This window comes from Pseudopipra pipra, chromosome 15 (genome assembly GCF_036250125.1).
Source record: "Pseudopipra pipra isolate bDixPip1 chromosome 15, bDixPip1.hap1, whole genome shotgun sequence".
NCBI lineage: Eukaryota > Metazoa > Chordata > Aves > Passeriformes > Pipridae > Pseudopipra > Pseudopipra pipra.
The window spans coordinates 3,193,708-3,201,090 of NC_087563.1; positions in this window are offsets into that span (position 1 = coordinate 3,193,708).

Below are 7,383 nucleotides of genomic sequence, written 5' to 3' on the forward strand. Positions count from 1 at the left end.
CGGGAGCGGAGCGAGCCGCGGGTCCCCCGGAGTGCGACAGACGGTGCCCCCCGCGCCCCCCCGTCCCCTCCCCGCCCCGGTACCGCTCACAGTCCCTCCGCTGGCCGATCCGTTCTCCCCGCAGACCCGTCTCCAGCCGCCGCCTCGCCCGGGCAGCTCCGCGCGTCCCCTCCCACCGGCGCCGTCCCCGGGGGCGCTCGGTAACGGGACGGGGCGGCCGCTGCCCCCGCCCCGCGTCTGCTCAGGGTGCGGATAATCCCCTAACGATCTAGTTAAGGGCTCGGCGGGGCTCGGAGCGGCTTTAGCCGGGCACTGATATTTCACCGCCTTTGTCTCTGCCTCCCCTGTACCCGGTGGGAAGGGAATCGCCGGCCCCAACCGCTCCCCCCACCCCGCTCCCCGCAGGGACCCGCGTGGGAGGCAGGATCCAGGGGCGACCGGGAGACCGGAGCAGGCAGGAGGCGGCAGGGTTGGAGGGGTCTGTCGGGCTGGGGAAAGGGGATTTGGTCCCTGGGAGCGCAGCGGGACCCACGCGGGACGAGCCGCGCTCGTGGGGCCGCCGGTCAGAGAGAGGCGCGGGCAGGGGCGGGCGGGTGGAAGCAGCGGCGCGGCTGGGGCACGCGTGGGCTCGGGCCGCTCACGGGTGGAATCGGGACGGCTCCCGGTAAGTGAAGCCTAGGCTGCATCGCAAGCGCCGGTCACTGCCAGCCTGTCCCCCGCACCATCTCCCACGCCGGGGCCACCCCTGGCGCCGTCGCTGTCGCCCCCCGCCCCAATCTGTTTCTCTCTAATCCCCCCCAACCCGCGATCTGCCCCCCCAACCCCGCCCTCCATCACTGCCCAGCCCTCCCGGGGCTGGGACCCCGGAGGAGGGGTGGTGGGGGTGATGTTCCTCGGGGAGCCCCCCGAGGGCTGCTCAGGCCAGAGGGGGATTGGGAGGTGGGGGTGGAACTGTACACAGAGATTTTCGGGGGTATTATTTCACTCCCGCCAGTCCTTCCCCACCTCCTACCAAGTGCATTTTGCAAAATCCTTGAAGCGGCTCTGGTCCTATTGTTTGATTTAGATTAAAATATTCACCATCACCGCACGCCCCCACAGGTGCACCGGCAGGATCCGAACCCTCCCGGCTCCCTGCCCGATCCTTCCTACCCTTCTCCAGCTCTGTTCGGTGGTGCCCCCTCCTCGCCCCCCGCAGTTTTTCATCACTGCTTCCTTGCGGGGAAGGGGGGGGGGGAATCGGTATCATGTCCCCTCCTTGCTTCCCCCCCTAAGGGAGGTCACAGGATAGACCCATGCTGTTCCTTTTCCTCATCTCCTCAGACCTTGGGGTCTCTTCCTGCCCCTTTCCCAGCCCCCACAATTCCGGGGGACCAAGGTCAAAAACGTGTGGGGGCTTGAGAGGAGGTACAGACTTGTTCGGTGGATTCCTTTCCTGAAGGAAATGGCACAGGCTGGGAGTGCTGCAGAGGGACAGGGGATCCAAAAAAGAGCCCTGTTTGGGAGGGCAACGAAGGAGTGGGATGGGGTGGACAGTGCAGCACCCCCACCAACACCCCACTTCATGTCCTGCAGATTTTAAGGCCCCTCTTGTGGTGCAGGGGTGTGTTCAGCTGCCAGCCCTGCTCTCTTGGGGTGAGGAATCAGGACACGGCTAGGAGCTTGTTTTTGGAAGATGCTGGAAGCTAGAAGGGGGATGTCTCTCTGAGATGCCTTGGCACGGGCGGGTGGGTGGCCGGTTGCCGCAGGTCAGCACTGACGTGCCTTGGCAAGGCCACCCGGGGAGATCAGGGTGGGATGCAGCAGGATATGCCGCAGGTTGAGCTGCCTTGGAAAAGCCACGCAGAGAGCAGGGTTGGGGGGGACCATCACCCAGCTGCCCGGGGGAACCAAACCTTGCCCAGCCACCGCTGTCACTCCATTTTCCTGCCTGCTGCGTTCTGGGGCAGCACAAGGGGCTGCAAGAAACACTGTCCCTGCCAGACCACGCAGCCCTTCCCCCAGCTCCCCAGGGCTCCCGTCTGCCCAGCCGTGCATGTGGCTTCACTGCGCCCTTCTCGCTCCAAGCGGGAGCAGTTACAGTTTGTGGTGCCCAAGAGGGCAACCGTGGTGGGAGGGGATCCCTGGTGGGAAGGAGAGCAGCCCTGGCCCTGCAGCTGGGAAGTCACTCTGGGGTTGCTTCTGCAGGGTCAGGTGCTGGGGGGTTTGGTCTTTGAAGCTGCAACGCTCTGTGCAGCAGGATGCTGCTTCTTCCTCTCCAAACCTTGGTGCCCCCCTCGGGAGGAAAGCCCATGCCCTGGAGGGGATGGTGGCTGTCTTGGAGAGTTTATCAGGGCTGGTGGGCACTCTGCCTGCCCTTGGATGCTGGGATGCAAGACGTGAAACACGCCCAACTCCTTTCAGAGGCAGGATGAAAAGCTAGGGGCATGAGCTGGAGAAAGGAAGTTCTTATTATGGAAAAAATCTTCGCTGCGAGGGTGATAAACACTGTCACAGGGACCAGACTGGGGCAGGAATTGCCATCCTGGAAATCCTCCTGATCTCTAGCTCTGAGCAGAGTTGCACCAGGGACTTCCAGAGATCCCGATGGAACAAACCCCTGGTGTGATTCAGAAAGTCCCAGTCTGTAGCAACCCACGCTAAGCAGAGGTGTGGAGGTCACCAAGGCAAGGGAGATCACTGCCCAAGAGCCCAGGGTCTGAGGGTGCAGGTCCTATGTTTGTCAGGAGCCATTTCTCTGCACAGACTCCATGCACAGAGGTGAATGGAGCAATGAAGGATGCCGGGACTCCATTCCCACTGAAAGTCCTTGTCTATGTGCTCTGGCCTGCAGGGTACTGGAATTGCTCAGCACCCTCCTCTTCCCCAGCAGCAGTGCAGGGAGACCTTTTGCACCAGACAGGATGTGTTCATGAAGTCCTGTGTGCTTTGTAGGTGAGAAGATGTAGCTGAGGTGACCAACTCAAGGGTCACTACTGGTAGAGGACACTGGATTTTTTTGGAACAACTCCCCCAGTCCCTCTGCCTGGGACAGGTGGCAGCTGAGACACAGGCTCAGCTCCAAGTGGACCCTCTGTAGCCATCACCTACTTTTGAGCATTTTCAGGACATGGGGCCCATTTGTGCTCAGCTTCTGGGGGAGGCAGTTCTGGCTCCCTGTAAGACACAGACTTCACCAGCAGCTCAGGAAGCCAATGTGTCCCCTCCTGCTCCAGAGGAGGGGAATTTCTTGCAGGCCCAACCTGCAAAGGGAGCTGCTCTAATGGCTGGTGTCTTGTTGATCTTGAAATAAGAGACCAGGGACCCAAAGCAAAAGAAGGATATGCCCCCATTATCCTGAGAGCTGGGACTCATATTGCCCTGGGCATCCTCTGAGCGGGTCTCCCTAAAATGTCCTAAGGGAATGTCCCTTCTCTGCTGAGAAGGACAGAGAAGGAAGGGGAGATCAGTGAGCAGAAAAGTAAAGGTGAGCAAGAGTGAAATGATTGCATGGGGGAAGAACAGAGGCTCTGGGAGAGAGGAGGTGACATCTCTCCTCTCTCAGGCACCAGTGTGACTGATCTTGGAATATTACGCACAGTACCTGTGCCTGAAGTTTTGAAAGAAGATTAAAAAACTGATTCAAGGCTTGGAAAAATACCATTCAGGGAGAAGTGTAAGCAAAACTGCCTGAATTCTGTGCAAAAATAAGCCAGAGAAGGTTTGATGGTAAAGCCAGGCAGGTGTCACAAGGAGGAAGGCTGGGGAAAACAGAGCAGTCTTAGGACTGTAGAGCCATGGCTTGAGCCTGACATCTTCATGTATTGGGCAGTGAGAGAGAATTGAGCTGCCAGGACTGTTGATGGTGGCCATATTTTTTGGTGTCTGCAGATCTGTGTGGAAAAAAAGATTCCCAAATTCCCCAGTATATCCTGATAAAATGGGAAGACTGGCCCCGGGGAGAGGGGTTCTGGTTGACCTCACCTCCTCCAGCAGAGAAACCTCTGCAGCTCTCCTCTCTGTATGGGTGATTCTACAAGAAATTTGACCTGCTCTTTCCTGAGAAGAAGGTCCTGTAGCCACAAGGGAGTACCTTGTCAGCTCCCAGAGTAAGGGGTTACAACCCTAACACAGCCCAAACATAACCCTTACAGCTTCCCTTGGCAGAACTCATGATCCTGTGCTTAGATCCTGAAACCTCTCCTCCCCTCTCCTTGGGCAATGCGCTAAAGAGCAGCTGGAAAAGCTGGAGCTGAGACCCCAACAAGGAGACCAAGGGGCAGAAGTTGGACTGGATGTTTCCTTGTCCTCTCACCACACACATCTTGCATCAACACCCAAACAATATCCCAGTGCCTGCAGTCCATGTTGGAGTCCCACATCCCTGGGATAGGCTGGTGGTTTCAGAAGGGAAAGGCAGGAAAAGGTATGTTTCCTTTGTCCCTATTTCTAGTTTTTAGCCATCTGATTCTATGGAATCAGATCCTGGATCTCTGGAGTAAAAATTCTAATTCTTCCAGTCTTGGACAGATATAGGAATGTTTCCTGTTTCCCTGCCCCTCCTTCAGTTCATTTCTCTGTCCCCATTCCCAGGATATGGACCACCTCTACCTTCCCACTCTCTCCTGGCCTCTACCAGGGACTGTGTGTCCCCCTGGGACACTCCCCAACATCCCCATCTTCTCCTGGGAGCTTTGCAGATCCTCCAGGTCTCCCTTTTCTCCCCCACCAGCCCTACTTCTTTCCTCTCTGTCTGGGAGATCAGTCATCGAGGGTGTCGACGCACATGCACCCGACTCCCCCGGGAGGATGGGGAGCTGGAAGCTGGGGGTGGTGTTCTGCTGCGAGAAGGCAAAGCTGCCATCAGCAGCCGCTTTGATCTGGAGACAATTACAGACGAGTGTAGGACCCCGCTCAGCTCAGCCAATAAATAATGGAATTTGTGTGTTGACACAGACAGATTTCCCCCAAACTGTCAGAGAAGGGGAGACGAGTGAGTGAACGGGAGCCCGAGAGGCTGGAGGGAAGGGGAGAGAAGCAGGAAGGGGAAGGGATGAGGAGGGCCTGTGGGAGAACAGGGAGAAAGGAAAAAAGAGAAGTTTGGGAAGGCAACGCTGACGGGGGGAGCCGGGCAGGGAGGAGAAGGAGCCTAAGGAACACATATTTGTAGAGGGGAAGGAAAATCAAGACAGGAACTGTGGGTGGAAAGAGGGGGGGGGAGTGCTGCATACGCAGCTGGAAGCAGAGGGAAAAAAAAAATCTGAAGGTGGAAAAGAAAGAGAAGGAGGAACAAAGGCATGGCAGTGTCCCCGGGGCTCCCTGGCTGCCTGGCAGATCACACGCTCTCCGAGCAGGGACCATATTCCCGCAGCCCTCCGCGGAGCGGCCCTGACCCCCCCGGGGCGCTCAGCGCCGCGGAGCTGGCGGTGGGGAGGCACGCATGAGTTGGTGAAATGGTGCCACTGGTGCGCAGCCAACAGCAGAAATTTGCTCTGAGATCACAAGTCCCCGAAAAACCTCCTGCGGACGCCCTGTCCCCGCGCTCCCCCTGTTCCTCCCCACCTCCCTCTCCCTGCTCCCTCTCCAGCCCCGAGCTGTTTGTTCTCTGGCTGATGATGGTTTTGTACTTTGCTTGCAACAAAGCAAAACCTCCCCTGTGCTCAGGAGCCCCACACTGAGCCCAGAAATCATCCATCCTTCCAGCAAGCCTCCAACCTGGCTGCGGCAGCAGATCCGACTGGGATGGGGGAGGCACCAGGGCTCTCTCCTTCCTTCCAGTTTGGAACACTCAAGAGCCCCGCTTGTTCCATTTTGATCCCACCTGTGGACTGAGCCAAAAACCGTTTGGAAAGTGGCCCAGCTTGCTGAGCCACTCCAGGTCAAGAACCACTTCACTGTGGGTGTCCCCTGTTTGAAAAACCTATGTCCAAGTTTCCCATCCAAGCTGCAGGTGGGAAGCAAAAACCTCCCAGCCCAGGGATTTCCCCCCACAAGTCTCCACCCTGCCTCCCATCCCTTCCTCAATGGCCCAGAGAAGCTGTGGCTGCCCCATCCCTGGAAGTGTTCAAGGCCAGGTTGGATGGGGCTTGGAGCAACCTGGGATAGTGAAAGGTGTCCCTGGCAGGGGGTTGGAATGAGATGAGCTTTGAGGCCCCTTCCAGCCTAAACCATTCCAGGATTCTATGATTCCTGCTCCCTTCTGCAGCAACCCCAGCTCCAACCAGGGGCTGAACCTTTGCCCTTCCACAGCTAGGGCATGAGGAAAACAGGACAGGTTGGGCCAAGGGTTGACTGATCCAGGTGGCTCTCAGGGTGTCCATAGACTTGGAGGGGCAGGAATACTGGCTCTGGGGTTGTGTGGGATGGTGCCACAGCAGCAGGTCAGCTGATGGAGTGTGAAAGACCCAGAAGCCTCAGTAAAACAGGGATTTGGTGGCACAGCCTCCTGGCACCACTGCACCAGGTCAAAGCAGGGCAGGAGGGTTTCCAGGGATATTGCCCATGGATGTTGTTTGGCTTTAACGATGGCAAATGGCAGGAATGGCTGCCTAACTGGAGCAGCAGTAGCTTGTGGCCTGAGCAGTGGGAGGACTGGAGCTCCTGCCAAGCTCTTAAACCTTTCGGGATGTAAAACTGATGTAGAGTGCTGAAAAGCCATGTCTTTTGCTAATAAAGTCATGGAAGCAGGGAATGATTCAGCTGGCCCAGGCAGAGCAACACACAGGGCTGGGCTGGGACCCCTTCTCCAGAATCAGTCCAGGTCCCTGATCCCAGTCATTTTACTGGGACGGTGGGAATGCTGCTGCTGCTCCCCCAGTCCCAAGGAGGACATGCAAAGAGTGAAGGGAAGGTGGGCTGGCAGGAGAGGGCAGGGTTGAGGCATGCCCAGGAAGGAAGGAAAGGGGAAGAACAGCAGGATATTGGTGCTTAGCCACTCCATGAGGCCTCAGCCCTCCTCTCCAGGGTGAGGTCAGGGAAGAAGTCTGGGAGAGAGGAAGTGGAGAGGGCAAGACAGATTTGTTTTCTCTACGGTCTGCTATGGACACATCTCCAAACACTGCCATCAATATTTAATAGGATGCAGCCACAGGAGGCCAGCTCAGGCTGAGCGTGGTCCCCAGCCTGGCTAGGACACCCTCATCCTTCCCCTATGTCCTCTGAGCCACAGGTCATGAGGAACTGCCCCATGCCCAAGGCAGAGCCTTGTACCTCTGCCCAGGTGCTGAGAACAAGCACCAAGCTGGCTCCAGGCACCTCAAAACACTTTCACAGCAAGACCAGGCTGGACACCCCAGCCTAGATGTGGGAACCATGCAAAATGCCCCTCCTTACTCCACCAGACCCCAGTTTTAACCTGTGGAAGAGCTGCATCCCCTTTTGACAAGAGCAAATAGAGGACCCAGC